General features: G+C 43.5%; 1 protein-coding gene and 1 long non-coding RNA gene across 20 annotated transcripts in view; one reads left to right on the forward strand and one right to left on the reverse strand.

The window, feature by feature from the left end:
• The window catches only part of RETREG1 (reticulophagy regulator 1), a 132,497-nt gene that overhangs the window by 57,097 nt on the left and 50,899 nt on the right, over window positions 1-24,501 (reverse strand). The gene's annotated exons all lie outside the window — the stretch shown is intronic.
• Window positions 1-24,501, forward strand: part of LOC122174656 (uncharacterized) — a 46,144-nt gene that overhangs the window by 18,843 nt on the left and 2,800 nt on the right. For 5 of the 17 annotated variants that reach the window (XR_010598551.1, XR_010598555.1, XR_010598552.1 and 2 more), the window contains 5 exons: window positions 594-726; window positions 3,176-3,392; window positions 12,690-12,826; window positions 13,993-14,112; window positions 22,497-23,252. This is a non-coding gene — a long non-coding RNA (uncharacterized LOC122174656). Of the gene's footprint in view, window positions 1-371; window positions 458-593; window positions 727-3,175; window positions 3,393-12,689; window positions 12,827-13,962; window positions 14,113-14,145; window positions 14,210-22,496; window positions 23,253-24,501 lie in introns of all 17 variants that reach the window. The other 12 variants (XR_010598554.1, XR_010598547.1, XR_010598549.1 and 9 more) reach the window with 10 other exon arrangements.

The following is a 24,501-nucleotide window of genomic DNA, read 5'->3' on the forward strand; positions in this document are numbered from 1 at the left end:
ACTGGTTTGGCACCAGTGACATTTTGGGCTACTGGTAGGGTGACCAGATGTCCCGATTTTATAGGGACAGTCCCGATTTTTGGGTCTTTTTCTTATATAGGCTCCTATTACCCCCCCACCCCCGTCCCGATTTTTCACACTTGCTGTCTGGTCACCCTAGCTACTGGAGAGCCAGATAAAGAATTTTACTGTTACAAATGTAGCAAAATTATGTGTGTGTGTGTGTGTGTGTGTGTGTGTGTGTACGTACACGCACTCACGTGTGGGACAGCTGTTGAATAACTGCCTTCTACTTAGACCAAGAGAATATCTGTGACATATAAGTTCGAATGCATGTTATTAAAATAAATTTTGTTTCCATTTCACTCAAGAGATGAGTCACATCAGGGTTGTTGTTCCTCCCTTCAGAGGGTGAAGGTGACAAGCAGCAGGGTTGGATCACGTGGGCCATGATTTGGTATGCAGTCCCAGTTCTAGAGGATGAGCAGCAGGCTGGTAGTAAATATTCATAATCACTGTGTTGCCATGCCAATTGTGAGTGCTGGCTACACTGTCAAATATGAGTTCCATGTAACAGTTCTTTTCTTCCACAGTTCAAATTTATGGAATTTCCCCATCTCTACCTGACAAACTGCACAAGCAAGATACATAGGCGTACTCGCCACACACCATTTAGTGTTGTGACACTCCACATGGGATTGAATCCACACAGGAAAGCCAGGCAAGGTATGGAACATGCTCATGGAATGTGTAGCATTCTTTTCTAATTTGTCTACAACCTAGTTGTGGAAAATAGGATCTACGTCTGTTACAATTGCCTTAATTTTCTGGTTATTTATATTTAACTAGTAGAGTATATACTGCTTCTGTATACAGAAGGTTATTTATACATTTCATGAATCATCTTACAATGACTCTACATTACTCAGATTGCCATTAGGATGTTATTTTATTCTGTAAAGTTGAGTTTCTGTAAGGATTAGGTAAGCATGAAGGGTATAGTTGGTACAATTTATTAAATATAGTAGAAACGGCATAGAATAATATTCCTACAATATTATCAATTAATAATGATTTCTCCCTACCTTGTTGAGACTGTTTTGCAAGTTATATTTATTCTGTTAAAAAGCAGAGGAGGGAAGTATCAGGAATCTCTAACAACAATATTTATTAAAGATGTATATCTAAGGAATTGAGATTGGAGCTTAAATCAATCTTGATGCCAATTTTGTATACTAAATAAGCTTATTTTCCATGTTCCCTTATAGTCTTCTCCTTGTGCTGTTCAGTGTGACAGCCTTCTCAAGGTATTGATAATCAGAACTAAAAAGCCAAACTACTGTTTGATAGGGCCGCATAGTGTTTATTTTAAAAAATACATGCACAGAAATCTATACTTTTAGTATAGATTTGCCCCATGATGATATTCTGTATTGTCCAGCAAGACAGGAGGGACATAAGAAACCCTTTCAGTGTCTCGCAACAAAGAACCAAGGTATCTTGAATCAAAACATCTTGAACTCTAGACACACAGATGGACTTCGCTATTTGAACTGATCACGTGCACTGAGTGCAGTTCTTGAAGCCTGTCCCACAGCCAGATCCACACAAATTTAGATTTAATTGTGAAGTAGAGAAGGATTTGAAATAAGAACCTCTGCTGTGACTGTGCACACAGTGATGTGACGGCAACAGAGAGATCTGCCAATAGATTCACCACATGGATCAATTGTTCCATATGAATACAGAAACACACTTGCCTAACTCAATGGGACTACTCACATGAATAAAAAAACAAGGATTAGCTCTTTAATGTACAACATGAATTTTATGAGCTATGAATAAATCCCATAATTTTAATATGGTTTGGGTGAATGAAAAAAGTCATATACACAGCTTTGTATGTTTAAAGATATAATAAAACCTAACCTGATTTAAGGCACAATCATATGGTATAGTAACTGCTCTGCTAAACCCAATTTAAATCATACTGTTCTCATAAAGAGAATTGCAAATTTAAACCTTATTGTTCTATAGATATGGACTATTTTGGGGTTACTTTCAAAAGAGCCTAATGATGACTCATGCTTGACTTCAGCAGCAGGAATAATGACAGCAAACGCTGCAAAGTAAAATATTTTGTATTTGTTTACTGAAGTAATAACCTGGACATAATCTTTAATCTTTCCCTAATACAACAGTAAAGATAAAAAGGTTTTATGAATATAGAACAAACACACTTTTCCAATAAAATGATATTTCACAAACTTTTACTACTTTAAGAACAGTCCTTTCAACTTTCAAAGCTGCATAATAGCTCCTTATAGCATTAATGTCAGAAGTTAGGATTTCTCATAATTTGAAACCAAGTCTAAATATAAATGTACGTTCCCTTTTTTAAATTAACTGGATATGTCTATTTTTTAGTAAAAGAAAATACATCAACTAAAGATAAATGCAACCCAATATTCCATGAACATTATTACCCTCCCTTTTCATACAGGGAAGCATATATATTTTCCAAACAATGTTCATATATATATATAGTACAACATAAAATATGCAAGTTCATACTGTTTACATCAGAAGAGTCTATTACAGCAACTTCTGTTTAACACTGCAAACTTACTGAAGGATATACGCTGTATGTATAATTTACATTCTAACCCTTTAAGCTGTTCTGTGTGGCACCCCACTGACTTAAAAATGTATGGGCAAGACTGTATGTGCCTAACTTTGAAAATCTTCCCACAGTCTATGCTGTGTATTTGGTTGTCATGGTAACAGAACCTTGTGTTGCTATGGCAACTGAGTTAGATTATTAGGGGCAGGGCCGGCTCCAGGGTTTTGGCCGCCCCAAGCAGCCAAACAAAAAACAAACAAACAAAACAAACAGACAAACAAACAACAACAAAAAGCCGCGATCGCGATCTGCGGCGGCAATTCGGGGGAAGGTCCTTCGCTCCGAATTGCCGCACGTGCCGCCCCTCTCCGGAGGGGCCGCCCCAAGCACCTGCTTGGTAAGCTGGTGCCTGGAGCCGGCCCTGATTAGGGGATAGCCCAGCCAGCTTTGGCTGGCTGTTGGTTAGTCCTGAGTGTGGAAATAAATGGCTGCTACAAGGTTTACAGCTCTCTGTGTCTCCAGTGATTTCTTCCTAAAACTGTTGCCCCCAAGGATATAACAACGTGGCGACGAGGATGGGATATCTGTGCTGCCCCAGAAACAGAAGGAAGCAGAAGTTAAGGTACAAAGAAACCAAACCAACCAACCCTGTTTGCCGCTGGAAGGGGGTGAGAATTGGCTTGTTTGTACTGACTGTGCAAACTGAAACTAAAATCATGGCTACACTTACAGGGACTCTGGAACCTTTTGAGGAGACTATAGTGCAATGGTATGTATATACTGAGCGTTTTGAGCTTTTTGTTATTGCAAATGACATTACAGAAGAGAAGAAGGTGCCAATATTCTTAACTGTTGTAGGGCAGCTTACTGCACCCTGTTAAGCCAGAGACTAAATCTTACAGTGACATTGTGGAAATTCTGGGGTCCCGTTTTTCTACAAAACCACTGGTAATTGCTGAAAGATATAGGTTCCACAAAAGAGACCAGAAAGATGATGAAACAGTTGTACAATTTATAGCAACTTTGAGAAAGCTTGCAGAACACTGTGAATTTCAGGAGATGTTAAATGATGCCCTACGTGACAGGTTAGCGTATGGCCTGCACAGTGAAGCTATACGGACGCACCTATTGACAGAGGCTCAGCTTACCTTACAGAAGGCCATTGATATTGCTGTCTCCATGGAACTGGCTACAAAGGAGGCACAATCCATCGGTGCATCCCCTAGGGTGCATAAGGTGTCACAAGAACCTACCCACAAAACTGTGGAGAGTCAGGAATGTTACCGCTGTGGTAAGCCGGGTCACCCTACATCAGAATGCTGGTCTAAGGACCTGGTGTGTCGACACTGTGGCAAAAAGGGACACATTATGTGTGCCTGGTCTCAGAGACTGTGTATAAAGAAAAGCTACAGCATCTTCCGCTTAAAGCAACAAAAACAGTGCTGAAGACATATACGGGAGAAGCTGTGCCCATGTTGGGCACTACTGATGTTAAGGTGGAGCGCAATGGACAGGCTGCTAAATTGCCACTGTTTGTGGTGAGAGGTAATTACCCAGCCTTAATGGGTAGGTCTTGGCTTAGGAAGATCCAGCTGAATTGGGCACAAGTGCACCGAGTGATTAAAGAAGAAACCGGTCTGACCACTGTACTAAGGAGACATGCTGCTGTTTTTGGAGAGGATCTGGGAAGTATGAAGGGAAATCACTGTGACATTGAACATTAAACCTGACAGTCAACCAAAATATCTGAAAGCCAGAACTGTGCCATATGCCAGCAGGCTGAAGGTTGAAGCGGACCTGAAGCTCCTGGTCACAAATGAAGTCCTAATACCAGTTACCCATAGCCCATGGGCAACTCCTATTGTTCCAATAGGAAAGAAAGATGGCTCCCTCCGGATTCGCGGTGATTTTAAAGTCACTGTCAACCCAGTGTTGTGTGCAGAGCAATACCTGCTTCCCCGCATTGATGACTTCTTCGCAGGCCTGGCTGGGGGACAAACGTTCAGTAAGATTGATCTGAGTCAAGTGTATTTACAGATGCACGTTGATGAAAAATCCCAAGAGCTGTTGACTATTGTGACGCATAAGGGACTTTATCGATACTGTTGCCTACCCTTCGGAATAACATCTGCTCCCGCCCTGTTCCAGAGGGTTATGGACCAGATCTTGTATGGCTTGCCAGGAGTCCAGTGATATCTGGATGACATCCTGGTCATGGGAAGGAATGAGGAGGATCACCTAAAGAATTTAGAGGCTACCCTACAAAGACTGGAAGAGTACGGACTGCGAGTCTGCAAAGACAAGTGTGAATTCTTCCATCCCTCTGTTGAATATTTGGGACACATCATTGATGCTACAGGTTTTCGTAAGGCCCCTGCCAAAGTTAAGGCTATTGTGGAGGCTCCCCCTCCTCGAAATGTTAGCCAGCTTCGCTTGTTTCTAGGACTATTGAACTATTATGGCAAGTTCATCTCACAGTTAGCCACACTGCTAAAACCACTTCACGAACTCCTTGGGCAGAACAAGGCCTGGAAGTGGACTGAAGCCTGTGAGGTTGCATTTAACAAAGCTAAGGATGCATTGCTAAAGTCTGAAGTTCTGACGCACTTTGATCCATCCTTACCCCTACAGTTGGCCTGCGATGCGTCACCTTACGGAGTGGGAGCAGTCGTGTCACACATTATGCCTTCGGGAGAAGAAGGACCTATTGCTTTTGCTTCACGCACTCTAAGCAAAGCAGAAACTAACTATGCCCAAATCGAACGTGAGGCATTGGGAATCGTTTTCGGAATTCGGAAGTTTCATCAGTATCTGTTCGGACGGCAATTTACTCTTCTCACAGACCATCGACCCCTGATTTCAATTTTTGGACCCCACACCGGCATTCCTCCATTAGCCACTAGTCGTATGCAATGGTGGGCACTGTTGCTTTCCGCGCACACATATGAAATCAAATATCGGAAATCCACTCTGCACGGCAATGCGGATGGTCTCTCAAGGCTGCCTTTGCCAGTCAACCGTCGAGATAGTGCCCAGAAAGAAATCTTTTACTTTGAACGGTAGAGAATACACCCATCACCGCTACTCAGGTAAAGAAGGCAACTCGAGTTGATCCAGTATTGTCCAGTTATGGACCTGGTGATGCATGGAACATCTCGCCGAACTCTGGTCTCATCCTACCTTGTTACCTACATGTCCAGGAGAACGGACTTATCAATCCAATCTGGTTGTTTGTTGTAGGGGAGACGTGTCATTATCCCACCACCACTGAGATCGCAGATGTTAGAACAGCTCCATTCCAGTCACTGTGCACATGAAGGAAATTGCACGAAGCTATTTTTGGTGGCCTGGATTGGACATTGCTATTGAGAAGAAGGCAAGAGCTTGTATGTCATGTCAGGGTGTGAGGAATGCACCCCAGTGGGCACCCCTACATCCATGGGACTGGCCTGAAAACCCGTGGCAATGTATTCACATTGACTTCGCTGGCCCCCTTGAAGGAAGCATGTTCTTGGTGGTGGTAGATGCCCATTCTAAATGGCTGGAAGTCTCTATAATGCAGTCCACTACTGCACAGAGTACTATCCAAAAACTACGAGGACTCTTTAGTCATTTCGGTCTGCCAGAACAACTTGTGAGTGATAACGGACCGCAGTTTGTCTCTCAGGAGTTTCAAAAGTTCATGAAGGCAAATGGGATACACCACATCACTTCAGCACCATATCATCCATCCACCAATGAATTAGCTGAAAGATTTGTGCAGACAATGGAACAAGCTTTGAAATCGGCAAGGGGACAATTATCCATTCAAAAGCGTCTGGACACCTTCTTACTATCCTACAGAAACACACCTCATGCTACGACCAAGGCATCCCCGGCCTTTCTAATGATGGGACGACAGCTGCACACTTGCTTTGATCTGCTGAAACCTTCTGAACCCCGACAAATTGTGCAACGTCAGCAGCAAGATCAAGTCATCAGGCCTGCACCCAGAGCAAAAGACCGCACCTTTAGCCCAGGACAGCCGGTTTTGGCTTGGAATTATACTTCTGGAGCTAAATGGGTCCCTGCCACTGTCATCGCTCAAACGGGACCTGTTTCCTACACAGTCCGGACTGCAGAGGATCTCACCTGGCGGTGACATGTAGATCAGTTGCTGCCAGGTCATAGCAGTCCTCAGGACACATCTTCAGTTGAGTTGCCTGACTTTACCACCTCCGGGGAGACACCGAATCGAGAGTCACCTGTTCCTGACTTTTCCCCTCCATTATTGTCAGTGGCAGAGATACCCCTCTGCCCAGCACAAGCTGATACCCCATCCTCACCCATTCGCCCTACGAACCCTGAGCCCATCGTCAGGCCCGCGCCCAAGACACTTTCGGGTGCAACACCACCAGAAGTCCGCTATAATCCACCTAGAGACAGAAGACCTCCTCCTCGGCTACGGGGCAAAATAATCCCCGGGGTTTAGCCGGGAATGGAGGCAGTCTACCCGCCTTCTCTAGTTTAGTGTTCGTTTTATTTAGGGGACATTCTTATTAAGGGGGGAGGGATATGTTATGTATTTGGTTGTCGTGGTAATAGAACCTTGTGTTGCTATGGCAACTGAGTTAGATTATTAGGGGATAGCTCAGCCAGCTTTGGCTGGCTGTTGGTTAGTCCTGAGTGTGGAAATAAATGGCTGCTACAAGGTTTACAGCTCTCTGTGTCTCCAGTGATTTCTTCCTAAAACTGTTGCCCCCAAGGATATAACAGTCTATACTGTATGTACAGAATTTCTGACATGTCCCCGCCAATGTGATTTACGTAAGTATTGTGCCATTAGCTAAGGCCCTGATCCAACAAATTATGTGAGGGCAGACCCCTTGTACATACACAAAATATACTTTTATACATTTAATATAAATACACAGACTTTTGTTTATATTGTGGCAGAGCTCTGACCTTGTCCCCGTGGGTCCTGTGCTTCTAGGCGGTATATGCTAGCCTCAGTGGCTCTCTGTGACCCTCCCCGTAGCCCTTCTCTCTCTAGGGCCAGGGTTACAGTCTACTGAGCCCTTTTCATCATAAGCCAGCAAGGAGGTTGGTGAGAGAATTCCCACAGTCTTTGTTGTCCCTAGTGCTTGTTTTAGAACAGTTTAGCCTCCTGTCCTGACAGGGGCCTGACTTCCCCTCCCAGGAGGTGTTCCTGTAGTGGTGGGTTGGGGGGAACCCGGACCCACCCTCTACTCCGGGTTCCGGCCCAGGGACCCTAATGATAGCAGCTGTTGGCAGCCAACCTTTCACTGCCAGAGTTGCTACATTTCCCTGGGCTACTTCCCCACAGCTCTCCTGCTTCTCCCTTCTTCACCCTTACCTTAGGGCTCCCTTATCAATAACTTGAGGGTGTCTTCATTAACCAGCCCTTCAGCCGCACTTCCTCTCCTCTGGCTCCCTGACTCTCCTCTGCCTGACTGGAGTGAGCCCTTTTTATAGTATCAGAGGGGCCTTAATTAGAGTCTGGTGGTCACATTAGCTTAATGGCCTCACCTGACTCTTTGCAGGTTAATTGGAGTCAGATGTTCTCATTAGCCTGGAGCAGCCCCTGCTCTGGTCAGTCAGGGAACAGAAAACTGTTAATCCAGTGGCCAGTATATCTGCCTTCTGCTATTCTGCTGTACCCAACTGGCCTGGATCTATCACAATATATTCACACTTACAAATGCGTCCATTGGGTTTGAGTATACACAATTACTGTTTTTTCATAAACCAGTTTTAAAGGTTGTCTTTTTTTACTTTATTACATTTAAAATTTGACATAAAAAATTGTATACCAAAAAAATCTGTTTATATATAGCTAGAGGAATAATCAGATAGAAGCATCCTTGTCTAGCAGTTAGACCAGTGCACTTTTGCTTAATTCTCTGAAAGCAGAATATTTTGCATAATAGCAAATGAAAAACATTCTATACAACAGTTCATGAAACTCTTTAGAGAGCCAGCCAAAATAAGCTGTAATGAAAAATTCTCATCTCCAAATGGAATTCTACAAGTTGTGTTCCTTCTCCATACCTGGAGGAAATAACCTCATTTTTAAAACTGGTTTAAAAAACGAGCTAAACATTTAGAAAAGATGCATTCAGGTTGGATGGCAAAAATCATATATGCAATATTAAAACATTCACAGAAAACAGAGTTAAAACACATGCAACAAATATTTAGTCCTCCGAGCAAAGCACACAAGTCACGTTTTTGTTAAGGAAACACAAAAATGGAACACGGTGGAGGCATGGCTGTCAATAGACACCAACACCTGATTTGTAAGCCATGGATTGTCTTTATGTGTAGTTAGTGTCTCACCATGAGGCACCCATGCTAGCCCATTTTTGTGAAACACAGAGCACAAGAATTTTTTCCACTCTGGTTTTTGCATATAAGCTGTAGAAAGAATATGAGAGTCAGAAAACACTTCAGAGAGTAAAAAGCAAACAATCACATTCCTAGATGTGTCAAAGGAGCACATCTTCCTCAGATACAAATATCATAGATCATGGCGAATGTATGTGACAAAGTGTGAGAGGATCTAGATGGAGTGCCAGGAGTCCTTACCATTAAGGGTGAAAAACTCAATTGCCCTGGGACTTTGTTGGCATTGGAAACAAATGGGGGGGGGGAGGGAGGAGAGGGAGAGGGGGAAGAATCACCTTGAATGACATTGAGAAATTAATTTAGCAACTGGTCAAAGGAATTCAGTGCCATTCATATTTTCAAGACATTATTTCCTGTTGTGTGAAACTGTAAGAGCTTTTTTCTCACAAAGCCCATTTTCTATATATCCTGAAGTCTATAAACTGTACATATATACCACTTTACCCACCATTATCTGCAACTCAGGCTAATTACCGTATATACTCGTTCATAAGCCGAATATTATTGGTAAAAAAATGATGCATCAAAGAGCAGGGGTCGGCTTATAAACAGGTCTACACTAAAATTTGATGATTTTAAACTCTATGGAATCATTATATTGAATATCTAATACAGGGATCAGCAACCTTTGGCATGCGGCCCACCAGGGTAAGCACCCTGGCGGGCCGGGCCAGTTTGTTTACCTACCGCATCCACAGGTTCGGCCGATCACGGCTCCCATTGGCTGCGGTTCGCCGCTCCAGGCCAATGGGGGCGTCAGGAAGCGGCGGCCAGCACATCCCTCGGCCCGCGCCGCTTCCTGCCGCCCCCATTGGCCTGGTGTGGCGAACCGCGGCCAGTGGGAGCCGCGATTGGCCGAACCTGCGGATGCGGCAGATAAACAAACTGGCCCGGCCCGCCAGGGTGCTTACCCTGGCGGGCCACTTGCCAAAGGTTGCTGATCCTTGATCTAATACATTGTAGTTTTGTTTACCTGGAGTGTCTGCAGGCACGGAGCCCCTCAGCTCCCTGTGGCCGCGGTTCGCCGTTCCCAGCCAATGGGAACTGCAGGAAATGGCCACTTCCTGCAGTTCCCATTGGCTGGAAACAGCGAACCGCGGCCACAGGGAGCTGAGGGGCTCCATGCCCGGAGATGCTCAAAGTAAACAAAACATCCCAACCTGCCAGCGGCTCACCCTGATGGGCCGGGAGCCAAAGTTTTCCAACCCCTGAAATATAGGGTCGGCTTATGAAAGGGTCATACAGTTTTTGCTATTTTTACCTATCCATTTTGGGGGGTTGGCTTATAAACGAACGGGCTAATGAACGAGTATATACAGTACATGAATTATAAATCACTGACCGGGCCAGGCAGGCGAATAAATGACAGACACATGGGATGGGTTTAATCAGCAGGTTGCAACTTTATTAATTATACACTGGGATTGGCACTATAATGCCCACTCCTCACTCTTACATACCAGGCATTTTAATAGGTTCCAGGGCTCCAACCTCACAAACAAAACAATAACTTGGGGTAGACACTCCCTGACCTACCCCACAGACTCAGGTTAATTATAAAACCTCTCTCTCCCCATCCCTGTGTAAGGGGTGTGGGAGGGGAGTAGAGGCCACAAAACTGGTGGTGAAGAGACCTCAATCTGCAAAAATGTTGGGGCTCTCCCCTTATATAAGTGTAAGGTCCTACAGCAAAATCCTGAGTCCCATTGACCTCTGGGAGCTGGTGCTTTTAGCCTTTACATGCATTGGGCACAGGCCAGAAGTTGTGATGAGTCAGTAGTCCTACCTTCATTATATAAACCTTTCAATAACCTATTGTTTTCAATTAACTGTACATCCAGGAGGTTGTGAGGAAGATAGATAAAAAAACCCACTGAACTACTTGCCAATGTGGCCTCAAAGGGAAAAATTCCTTCTTGAGCCCTAGAAAACAGGCAATCAGTCAGACTCCTAGCAACATAAAAGGGACTGCTCCTAAGCTACAACAAAGGGGAAGGAGGGCAGGGCAGCTAACTGGAGGGCAAGAGGCATTTGAAAAGCCTAGGCTAGCTTAAATAGGCAGTGAAGGGACACCTGGAAGCCAATTCACTGGCCCCATCACCTCCTGCTCCAGCCAAAAGCTAAGCAAAAGACCAAAGGGGGAGTGGGAAGTCACAGCCCCCATCCTTCCAGCATGCACTCTGGGCTTCTCACATTCCCTACCTGATTAAGGCAGTAAGAGGGTATTTCACTCAGCAAGCAGGGAATTTGAGATTTTGGAATGCGCTTTACCCGTCGATCCGTAACTGCCCGAGTTGATTAGCTTTCTCCCTCATCTGTAAAAAAGATGGGTGATGGATAGAGGGAAGTAGTCGTGTGAGACGCTCGTGGAAAATTACTTTGTCATATTGATGCTGTTACTGGCTTATTTGATTTTATCTTGCGGTAACTGATTGGCCTATTTATGTGTATATTTTTGAAAGATGGGCACTCCTATTATAGAGCAGGAAAATTCCAAACCAATAGATCAGGGATCGGCAACCTTCAGCACGGCGGCTGCGTGCCAAAGGTTGCCAATCTCTGCAATAGATAAACATGTAACATATATGCGGTCTTTTGTTAAGGCAACAGCGTATACACTTCAAAGATGTGACTCATGAATCCTGTACTACATCCTTGAAATTAGCTTGAGGTAACAAGTAACATTGCTCAAAGGCTCACTAGTTTAGAGACGGAAAGTTTGATAACCTTAAAATATTTCAAGTGTCTAGACAAATTGCATGAGAAGTTATTATACAGACCTGAAAAAAGTGTTCAAGCTACTGTTGGCACATTGTATATTCCAATACAACTATCAAACCTGGTATATTCCTGCATGAGAGGCAAACAGCAGTTTACCCATTGAGGATACTGGAGGCCACTAGAAGACAATGCTATATGTAAGCCAGCTCAGGTAGTGAGGAATCATTCAATCATGCAGAATTTCTAAGGTAAATAAGAGATATGCAGCTAGACAGTACTAATGCCTGTGTTTAACTCAGATCATAAACACGCCAGTTTGCCAAGACAAACGAACATGGCTCAGCGCTGCTAGTGTTTGGAGCAAGTGGGGCGGGAGGGAGGTCCAGCTTCCTGATTGGATATTTAACTTATTTTAGGTGCAACCGGGGAAATTCCAGATGAAAGAAAGTGTCTAACATGCCACAGGATCAAAGTCAAGGTCTAACTCTGGACCGATAACCTGAAGTGCTTGAAAAAGCATCAGCATGTTAATATACCAGCTGCTTGGTATTTGTAAGATAACAGTTTGCTTTAAGTTGTCCTTAAGAAAAACATTCTGGTTTAATGCTTACACGATGGAAGTAAGACAGACAATTAGATTCCATTGTCAACTATGCCACTGGTTTACCATCTGACAGTGAGCAAGTTGCAAAAATTTTCTATCTTAGTCTAACTTAAGGTAAAATGAGAATAACATTTACTGATCTTTAAAGAGTTTGAGATCTTTTAATGAAAATTATGTTTATGTCCCACATGAACTCCACTTTGATAGTTTCTAAACTGTGTATTTATCCATGGCACCAGAAGCATTCCTCCCCTAAGTTGTCACAAATGTGATTCTATTTCAATGCCTGTACTTCCTTGACTAGTTAAGTTAGTTTGTCATTTCTCATTGCAGTCTATCCCGATGTATATGTTTAACATTACATTTGCCCAAGTGATCATATAAAATAACATGCAGTGCTAACATGACAATGTTAGATCATGTTTATTTGGACACCAGAAGAACTTGGGAAGACTTATTCAGAATTTAAGGTACTGTGGGGTACATGCTGTGGTCTAACTAAGCTAGAGATAGTGACCGTTTAACTTAAGAACACAGTGGGATAATGAAATGAAATTGAAATGAAATTAATGGAGATATCCTGTCTCCTAGAACTGGAAGGGACCTTGAAAGATCATCAAGTCCAGCCCCCTGCCTTCACTAGCAGGACCAAGTACTGATTTTGCCCCAGATCCCCAAGTGGCCCCCTCAAGGATTGAACTCAGAACCCTGGGTTTAGCAGGCCAATGCTCAAACCACTGAGCTATCCCTCCCCCCACAAGATTTAAAAGGGAATAGTCCCCACCTCTGCAACTGCTAGGAATAAAACCAGAGTAATTTGGTTCTATCTGCCTCAGATAAAAAGAAAGTCTTTCTTAAAAAATGGCACTAAGAAATCAAGCTTTAATTAGCTGCTTGATTCTTTTCAATGTTAGGATAAATATTGAATTGCTATGACTTACTGAAGCCACTCTGCTCAGGCGGTTCATCTTCTCATACAATATTATGCCCTTATATGAAATGCACAAAAAGCAAATGATATGAAGGGCTGATTTGACAAACTTTAATTCAATGCATCAAAAGCCTGTGTTACTTTAGCACAGAGCTAGATCTAACGCTGTCCAAGTTTCCTGTCAGAAGACCTATTTGGAATCTTTTTTAAACACACACAGACACACTCTCTCTCTCTCTCTCTCTCTCTCTCTCTTTGTGCCTTTTTCAAGTTTTCTGTTCTGATTTAGAAACTTTCCAAACAAAATAAAGGCACTGTGTAGGTTCAACCCTCCAAAATAAGCTGTGAAAATTTTTCCATATGAGCTATAGTTGGTAACCACATTTTACAAGCTTGACCTACTGTGTTCACAAAGCATCTGAGTTCCCTGAATCAGACTTGGAGATCATAAAAACTCCACTTGTACTTCTACAGAATTTGTATTTTCCTTGAATCAAAGAACAGAGTTTATAAATGATGCTTGATGTGCACGTAAAGTTTATGTTCCCTGAACCGGATTTTGGAGATTACGAATTACATAGTCTATGAGAAAACAGAGTATGATTCTGTGATTTTTTTAAAAAAAATGTATTGGTCAGTAAATGAAGTACATTTATCATTATTTTTTTTTAAAAGTTTAAAAGACGTAAATGTACTTCTCTCCAGGCTTGGGCCTTTGACTTTGTGAAGTAAAATGGGACCTGTAATACCTGCGACCATGTCTCCTAAAGGTGTCATCACACCAACCAAAAATGCTTTTTCATATAATGCAACTTAGACAGCATGGTGAGTTGTATTTATATTTTTATGTTTAAACAGGGTTTCAAATGGCTTTGGTTAAAAAAAACTTACAAGGCTCCCTTGTTAAAAGAATGTGCTGAAGGTAAGTGCCAGAGACAATAGTGAATTGGGTCATTTTCAAAATCAGTATAATTATTTATGTGTTTTGTTTTTAAGCACAGAAATAGTAATCAGTAAAATATGTATTATAAACATGTCTTACTCACTTTTTGGCTAAGTTATAGTTTTATTTTATAACACGAGCTCCCATTCTAACTTCCGTTACTTTAATTTTGCTCCCATACTGCCATGAGACTCCCATCTTTCCTTCGTTTCTCTTAGTTTAATCCAAGATTTTTTATAAAATTATTTAGAACACACCAGCCAAGATCATCTTACAATTTGAAAAGTCACAGTACTAATATCCATCACAATACTACCCTTCTTTCCTTTATCATTTTTCATAACACCTCTAAAGAGGTCTGTCAGTTTTGCATTAAGGGAAGATATTTCACTTGTACATTTTACATTTGGAGTATTGAATATGTGAACCACAAAGCATTAATTTTACAAATAGTTTCATGCATATATTTGATAAAAGGTGAGATATTTTGTCACCATGATAACCATTGCTTTTTTCAGATAAGTGACAAAACCCAGAATCTTGGCCTAAGAAGTTTCTTTATGTAGACATATTTAGCTCTGTTTCTCAGGACACTTGCATATCGTTGGCACAAAGAATCTTTGTACAATGGAAAAAAACAAAAAAATTACTAAGTAAGCAAACAGCATACTGAGTGTAATTGTTCAGTAAATATTTTCTGAGGAGCCTCCAGAACTGCTTTGGGTGATATATTTGAAATGCAAGCAGAAAAGCTCCTGTATTTGTCCTCTCTAGTAACTGCACCTACAGCTGCCAGATTAATCCAAATTTGAATGATCCCATCTGGAAAGTTAGCTAAAAACTTCTCATAGTAGGAAACACTTGCCACTGCTACCAAAAATAAAGACTAATAACCAAGCAGTCAACCATGTGAAAGTGGTCTGCTGATGAGATTCCAGACACTCTGGTGGAAGCAAGGAATCTCTTCTTCCATTCCTGTACAGCCACAGCATGAGATTTTAAGAAACCTGTGTTGCAATTGGTCGGGCTCAGTTGGTGCTTTTGCAACCAACAATGGTGACATTTTCCTTACATTTATCTGTCTTAGGCCAGTGTTCAAAGGAAACACCGGAGGATGCAGCTTAAAATTCTGTCTTATTTAAAAGACAAAACTGTGTTTAAAAGTGACTTCACTTAAAAATGCCCCTGAAGTCCAGTAGTTTCCAAGTGCAGACAGACAACACTCTTACACCCATTACTGATGTAGCATATTAAATTGTAACCTGTGGCCTTGCTGTTTAAAGGCCAAATCCTGTGCGGCATTGAGCACCTGCACCTCCCCTGGAAGTCCATGGTAATAGCGGGTGCTCAGTTTGAATTTAGGCAACAGCTACTCTGTGCGCCTTTCCAGGACTTTACAATGCATAAAATAAAAAGATAATGCAGAAATAAACTTGCTTTATACATCACATGGTCAAAATTTTGTACAGTTGTTCTGAGATCCAGGAGTGGTGAGAGACAGACCAGCTGAAATCTCTAGGTAAAGATGAAAGGGAAAAAAACAGGGGGGACATGAGGGCAGGGCCGGCTTTAAGCCGATTCGGCTGATTCCCCGGAATGGGGCCCCGTGCCTAAGAGGGGCCCTGCAAAGTCCGGGGCTGCCGGCGGAGTGGGAAAAAAAGCCACGTCCTGATTCTCCCCCTCCCTCCAGCGCTTGCGCCGCCATACAGCTGATCAGCGCAAGCCTGGGAGGGAAGGGGTGAGGAGGAGGAATGCAGTGTGCTTGGGGAAGAGGCGGGGCCAGGGCGGGGATTTGGGGAGGGATCCAATGGGGGCAGTGAGGGGGCGGGATGGGGATTTGGGGAGGGATCCAATGGGGCAGGGAGGGGGTGGAGTCGGGGCGGGGGGGGGCACGAGACAATTCGCATTCCGGCCTGGGGCCCCGCACCTGCTAAAGCTGGCCCTGCATGAGGGAAAGGAGCAACTACAGACCATGAATTGAGGAAGAGGAGGTGGATGAGGCATTTCTAGTACAAATAATAGAAATAACCAAATCACAAGCCCTGCTAGTAGTACAGGACTTTAACTATCTAGACATTTGTTGGAAAAAATAATACAGCAAAACACAATTTCCAAAAACGTATTGAAATTTATTGGGGACAACTTTTTGTTTCCAAAAGTGGAGGAAGTAATGAGAGGGGGGAGGGAACAGCCATTTTAGACTTGACTCTGGCCAATAGGGAGGAATTGGAAGCAAATCTGAAGGTGGAAGGCAATTTGGATAAAAGTGATCACAAAATGATAGATTTCATGATTCTAAAGAAGGAAAGGAGCAAGAGCAGCAGAATTAGGACAATGGACTTCAAAAAAAGCTAACTAACAAACTCAGAGAACTGGTAGGTAAGGTCCTATGGCAATAAAAAAATCTAAGGAAAACAGTTCAGGAGAGATGGCAGTTTCTCAAGGAGACAACATTAAAGGAAACTATCCCAATGTGAAAGAAAGATAGCAAGAGGAGTAAGAAGCCAATATGGCTCCATTAGGAGCTCTTTAATGGCCTGAAAATCAAAAAGAAATCCTACAAAAAGTGGTAACATGGACAAATTGCTAAGGCGGGGTACAAAAGAGGAGTGTAGGCATGTAGAGACAAAATCAGAAAGGCTAAGGCACAAAATGAGTTAGACCTAGCAAGGGACATAAAAGGCAATAAGAAGAAGTTCTTTGACTACATTAGGAGCAAGACAATGATGAAGGAAAGTGTAAATCTGCTACTTAGTGGGAAAGGAGAAGTAATATTTGAGGATATAAAGGCGGCTGCGGTGTTTAATGCCTATTTTGTTTTAGTCTTCACTACAAAGGTTAATTGTGACCAGATACTCAACCCAATTAATATTAACAACAAAAGGAAAGGAACCCAAGCCACAATAGGGAAAGAATAGGTTAAAGAATATTTAGATAAGTTTGATGTATTCAAGTCAGTAGGGTCTAATGAAATTCATCTGAGGGTACTTAAGGAACCTGCTGAAGCAATCTTGGAACTGTTAGCAATTATCTTCGAGAACTCCTGGAAGACGGGTGAGTCCCGATAGACTGGAGAAGGGAAAACATAATACCTATCTTTAAAACAGGGAATAAAGAGGACCTAGGGAACTATAGTCCAGTCAGTTTAATTTGGATATTTGGAAAGATACTGGAACAAATTATTAAACAATTTGTAAGCACGTACAGGAAAACAGGATTATAAGGAATAGCAAGTATGGATTAGTCAAGAACAAATCATGCTAAACCAACCTAATTTCCTTCTTTGACACAGTTACTGGACTACTGGCTAGGGCAGAGGTGGGCAAACTATTGCCCGCGGGCCACATCGGGCCCACGGGACTCCTGCCTGACCCCTAAGCACCTTGCATGGGAGGCTAGTCCCCGGCCCCTCCCCTGCTGTTCCCCTTCCCCCGCAGCCTCAGCTCACTGCGCCACCGGTGCAATGCTCTGGTCAGCGGGACTGAGAGCTCTTGCCGGGCAGTGCAGCTGCAGTGCCCGCAGCCTGACCTAGTGCTCTGTGCTGCGCGGTGGTGTGGCTGGCTCCAGCTGGGCGGCGCGGGTGCCTGTCCTGGTGCTCTGGGTGGTGCGGCTGTAGCGCTGCCAGCCACTGGTGCTCCAGGCAGTGCAGTAAAGGGGCAGGGAGAAGGGGGGATTGGATAGAGGGCAGGGGAGTTCAGGGTGGTGGTCAGGGGGTGGAGATGTAGATGGGGTCAGGGCAGTCAGAGGGCAGGGAACGGGGGGCAGTCAGGAAAAAGAAGGGGGATTGGATGGGGCCGTGGGGGGCAGTTGGGGCAGGAGGTCCGGGGGCGGTCAGGGAGAACGGGTGGTTGGATGGGGCACGGGTCCCGGGGGGGGGGGGGGGCATCAGAAATGAGAGGGGTTGGATGGGGGGGGCAGGGGACAGTCAGGGGTGGGGGGTCCAGGGGCAGTCAGGGAACAGGGGAGGTTGGATGGGGCCGTCAGGGGGTGAGAAGTGGAGGGGGGAGGGTCGGATAGGGGGCAGGGGCCAGGCCACGCCTAGCTGTTTGGGGAGGCACAGCCTCCCCTAACTGGCCCTCCATACGATTTCAGAAACCTGATGTGGCCTTCAGGCCAAAAAGTTTGCCTGTCCCGGGCTAGGGGGAATGCAGCAGACATAATATATCTTGATTTTAATGCAGTACCGGGTTTACAATGACGCCAGTGGCACCATGGTGCCGGGCCCACGCTCAAAAGGGGTCCTGGCCCGACCCACTCCACTTGCACTGCACCCAGAGCAGCTGGCTCCTCTCCATCCCCCAGCTCCTCCCCCCGCACCATTCACACCTCTTCGCCAGCCCAGAGCTTCCGTCTGCCCCGGCCGCGCCCGCCAGCTCCTCCCCACCCCCTACTGCTTGTTCTTTTCAGCCGGCAGCTGGCTGAGGGCTCCTCTCTGCCCCCATCACCAGCAGGCAGGCACTGGCAGAGAGGAGCCCTCAGCTGCTGCCTCTCCAGGCCAGTGACTGTCCACTTTGGGTTCCCTGGGGGCGGGGCCCACCTCTCCATGCCGCTCTGCGGAAGCGGCAGGCTGGGGAAGTTGGCAGTTGCCTCCTCCCTACTCATGCAAGGAAATGCCTCCTCCGCTGTGGGCACCATCAGCGCCAGGCAGGTAGGGCTGGATGGGGCCCCGGGGGATGGGGATGCTCTGTGCTCCCAAGCTTCAGCTGTCCAGTGTCCTGGGAGAGGGGATCCCTGCTGCTCTGGCTTGGTAAGGCATGGGGGAGTGGGTCTGTGGGGGGGATTCTGGGCTGTGAGGAGGTCAGAAGTGTTTTGGGATGCTAGGCAGTAGGAGGGTCTGTGTGAGGCGCTGTATAGTTGTGGTGGTGGGGCTGTGGGGAAGGACACTGGCAGTTGGAGAGATGTGTGTGTATTGGAGCACTACAGAGTGGGGGTTTTGTGTGGGGCGCTGGGCAGTTGTGGCGGGGCTGAGGAGGGGCACTGCGCAGGAGTGGTGGTGTGCAGGGCACTCTGCATGTGTGTGTGTAGGGGTGCTGGGCATAGCGGGTCTGGAGGATGCTGGGGGGGTTACTGTGTGGCGCAGCATGGTCCGCCCCCAAAGGTAAGGGGCACACTGGCGGCAAAGGGCCGGGTGGGCCAGTGCATGTCTGGCGACTGCTGGTTTGTAAACAGTGCCCTAGCATTGGATGGAGCAGGTCCGCCCCCACCATGCCATGCCCCATTGTCCCTGGCCGGCCCCTCGCTCCGGGGACCGACCTCCCTGTGCCATGCTCCCATAAGGGCCAACAATATGTTTGGTGCCGGGCCCACAAAAGATTAATCAGCCCTGACAAAAAGTAAGGAGCTTAATCTGAAGCAAGGGAGATTTAGCTTAGATATTAGGAAAAACTATAATGGAGTTAAACTCTGGAATAGGCTTACAACGGAGGTTGTGGAATCCCCATCATTGGAGGTTTCTAACAACAGGCTGGACAAACACCCTTCAGGGATGATTTAAGTTTACTTGGTCCTGCCTCAGAGGGATGGGCTTGATGACCTCTGAAAGTCCCTTTCAGCCCTACATTTCTATGATTCCATGACAGTTAAAATTTTATTGAGTTTGTTGAAAATGCCTTTCTTGTTGTGTGCCTTAAAGGACAAGGAAATCCCAAGAATTATTTTAATGTGTATTTTATCCCAGTTAGCCTGTTTGGATGTTACAGAAATAAATGGATTTCTTGAACATTCATAAAGAATTTTTCTTAAGCATAATTCTGACAGTACAGAAAACAATGACCAGAGTGCTGACAGCTGAATTCAGTGAAGTATTTCACATGTACTACCAGAGACTATGCAGTGAAAGAAAGCTTCAAGTTTTAAAAGGATATAATTGTTTTTATTAGACTAAACTTCATTCCTGGTTGGGGACAGAGTTATGTCACATGACACAGTTTAAATGAGTGGCGGTTGTATCTGGGTGGACTAAGGAGGAATTTTATTCTGTAAAATCCTTTTTCTCCCTATGTTAAATATTAATCACCATGAAACTTTGTAATGGACTGATCTCAAGGATACTTTTGGTCACCTCGTCTCAAGAAATAATAAATAAAACAAAAGCAATACTACTAAGCATGAAAAAAAAGTTGACTATATTAGCTTCAATCTTTTTCACTGTAAGAATGAGAAATAGTTAAAGTCTGACAGACATTACACTTTTGAACATTGTCCATGTACTGACTAAACCCGCTAGAGAATCAGTTTAAGGAGAGTAAAATATATTTCAATAGATAAACACATTGGATATCTGTTCATAGGGAAGACCAACTCAAATAAAGTATCATAACATTTAGTATTCTATACACCGTTCAAAAACAAAGTTGTTTCATTAGACTGTGTGTTGAAATGCTTAGTAAGAAATAAACATGTTATTCTGCTAATATATTCACATGCTTTGATAAGGTATGTGCCAGGACATTCCTTGCTAAGTTAAGTGACTAATCAGATGCTGTGCTGGTAAGCACACCCTCAAGTGTCATCAGAACCCGGACGTTTGCACATGACACCCAGAGGAAAAAAAAGCTGTCACTGTAGGTTCTTGTGCCCTCTGTAAATAATTTCCATATTGCGTTTTGTAATCTAATACTTGTATTTAGCGAACCAGGATACAAGTAAAGGTCAAAACCTACCACTTTTTAAGTTCACTCTCACACATTATCATCTCCTCTCTCTCTGCCCCCACTCTACAGGCACTGAGCTTTAACATCATTTTTATTTAGGAGCAACAAAAAGTATTTTAGTAATTGTTTCTGGGTGTCTATTTCATTCACTATAACAGAAATGTGATACACATTCCTGAAATTCTCAAACTAACTGAAGCCAGCATTCTTTTTTCTTTTAAAATTCTGAATTTCTCCTTTCTGAAATTTGCAATGTGATTTACAAACTGAAGTTAGAAACAATTAATAGTAATTAGCTCATTATCATGTAACTTTGGTTTATTATGAGTGCTGAAAATATTTTCTCAAGTCACAGATTTCAGGAAAACAGCTTTCTTAATTGAAAATATTTATTTTCATTGCTGTATCTACAGTACATTGCCTATAGCTGAATGTTTTGCTTTACAGAATTTACAAGCCCTTTTTTTTATTAAAGCAAAGGGGATACTGGGAAAGTGTTTAAAATGATTAGCTTTCTGAAACAAAATATAACATGGAAAGGGGTGATGATGCTAGGGCAGCAGCAAGGTAACTGGAGGTTCTATGCCCATGTTTTAGCACCAGAAAGCACAGCAAGGCATCTGAAGTATTATCAGACATTCAGATTCTGAGTAACGGATCAAATCTTAGGAACAACTGCTTTATTACACCATCTCTATACAGGACCACATGCATATTCTTGTAACTGCTCACCAGCTTTGAGTAAAAGGACTGATACTTGTGACTGGCAGTGGCTGTGGTGAATGATCCCTGAAAAATAGGAGATAAATGCTCCATGCAAATATATGTCACATAGCATGGCAAGGTTTTAGGTTGAACCGTGTAGTCTTTTCTGTAGGGAGACTACCTTTCCCTAATCCACCCATGTTTTCAAGGAAATCTCCCCATGGATATTTCCTCTATAGCCCCACATGCCACAAAACAAATTTTCTGTCAGAAAGGATCTGGACTTATACTTTTTAAAAATGCTATAAAATGAGTTTGACATAACTGGTGTCATTTACTTTTAATGTACTCTTTCTTGCTTACTAGAAAATAGATCTATGGAAAGTTTTAGCATATTTCATTTGTGGAATGAGTAAGGTTCTATGAACATTTCTCATTAAATTGTCACTTGCATTATGATCTAGAAAAACCACTTAAGCAAACAGTGTCATTTTTTCTTTAATACTAAAAATACTCTGTGTTGTAAGTGACACTACGGAACTCTCTGAACAATATAGTTTATAAATACCCTCTAAGAAGACAAGCCAAATGACTGAAGGATTATAAATTCTCTCTACCAGTTGTTCAAGTATTAAAATGGCAAGCAGTAAGAGTACAGGATGAAAAAGTAACAAACAGCCAATGTTGAAAACTTTGTGTGTGCAACAGAATAAACATTCAGAGAAGCACGCTTAATTACTATTGTGGAACTCTCGTAATTCAAGTTTATTTTCCACCCCCAATAAGGTCAAGTACAGACATCCAATGATTAGTAATTTTGGAACTCTTATTCTAGCTACGATTCCATTTTAACTACTAATGTAAGGCTCTCTGACAAGAGAAGACTAAATATGTACCTGTAACTGTAGGTTCTTCAAGATGTGTGGTCCTTATCTGTAGTCCACATGAGGGTACACATGTACAACATGCACGTGCGATTGCAGATTTCGCAAGCAAGCAGTGTCCATTAGTCCATTCAAGAGCAGTTGCCCTCCTTGTGGTCTGAACTGAAGATATAAGAGGCAATGCAGACTGACACCTCTCTAGTTCTGCTCTTACTGTGAATCATAAGGATTCAAAGCAGAAGGGAAGGAGGGCACATCTCAAACAATCTCCGGTTATACGTAAGTAACCTCCATTTCTTCTTCGAGAGCTGGTCTCTGTATTCCACACATATGCAATTGGTAAGCAGTATTCAAACAGGAGGGGAAATGTGAAGATGCAGTTGGTATAGAGATCTATAATGCTGCTGTCCCAACAGCTGCATCTGCAAAAGAGGCTGAACTAATGCATAATGTTTCGTGACTGTATGGATAGAGCTCCAGGTAACCACCTTACAGATTTCCAGTATAGGTACCTCTTGAAGATATGCTGCTGAGGTTGCTTGTGCCTTGGTGGAATGGACCACACTCCATCCAGGGGAGGAATACGTGCTAATTGAGAGCAAAGAATGATGCAGCTAGAGATCCACTAAAGTGTCTGAGTAGATAATGCCCTTGTGATCACTCAGATATAGCGACAAATAACCAAGATGATTTTCTATATCGGTTTCGTTCTTTGCAGGTAGAACATCAAAGCTCATCTGCCATCCAGAAAGTGAAGTCTCCTTTCCTCACTGGAACCATGTAAGTGACTAGGTTGATTTCTGTGAAACTCAGAAATTACCTTAGGGATGCATTTGGGGTGAAGGTGAAGAGAAACCTTCTCCTTATGAAATATGGTAAATGGGGGCAGGGGGGAGTCAATCACGAGTGCTCCCAGTTCACTCACCCTTCTGGCTGAAGTGAGGGGAACTAAAAAGACAACCTTCATGGAAAGGTGGGACATGGAACATGTGGCCAGCAATCCTAACTAGACCTTTTAGGAATCTATTTGTGACATGTGACTAAAAATAGAATGGCCTTCTACCAAAGGATGGAAGGCACTGATTTCTGGTACACAGACCCCCCCAGTGAGCTAATGGAGAGTCCTGAAGTTTTCAGGGCCAGGAGACAGTCTAAAATCACAGGGTTAGCTCCAGATTTCGGAGATAACTGATTACATTGAGCCCTGGTAAAGAAATGCTTCCATTTATCCAGATAACTTTCCTTCTTTGACTGAGAATAGACTTCAAGCATAAGCATTCTAGATCTGATGTCCATCCAAATACCAGGTTATGAGGTGAACGGGGGCCTGTGTTGGGATGCCTGGTCTTGCCATTCTCCTGAGTTATAGATCTGGGAAGAGTAGGATGCAGATGGGAGGACAGGTTGATATTCACAGAAGGTCTGAAAAACAGAATTGACTGGGCCAGTTGGGTGCTATGAGAATGACCTGGACTTTGTTAACTCCTGGGGGAATTCTGCGTAAAAAAAAAAAAAAAAATCTGCAACAAAAAATTTAAAATTCTGTGCATAATATTTTAAAATTCTGCATATTTTGTCAAAATAACAATATAACCACACCAGTTTCAATTATTCTTGGTCATTTATTTCAAAACACCTGTCAGCAAGTATGTCTGTAATAACAGACAACAAAAAAGATTCAGGAAATGTTTTTTAACAAATACATTCCTTACTAGGCATATTAATACAGAACTCTGAGTAATAAATCATTTAAACTACAATACAGAATCGTATTTCCCACACCCCTCAGAAGCAGTACAAAGGCTTGGCGGAGTCAGGGATAACAGGGGAGCTGAGGGAGTGGAAAGTAAATTGCTGGGAAAGAGCCTGGGTTGTGAACTTGGAGTGTTGTTGGGTATGGGTGGGAAAAGTATGGAACAGGTTTTTTGGGGGGGTGCAGGGAGGGATTGTTAGGGAGCTTCCCCCATGCAGATCCTGGCTGACCCCTAGCCTCTCCCATTCAGTCAGGCACATCTGCCCCTGTCCCCAT

Source organism: Chrysemys picta, chromosome 2 (assembly GCF_011386835.1).
Source record: "Chrysemys picta bellii isolate R12L10 chromosome 2, ASM1138683v2, whole genome shotgun sequence".
Classification (NCBI taxonomy): Eukaryota; Metazoa; Chordata; order Testudines; family Emydidae; genus Chrysemys; species Chrysemys picta.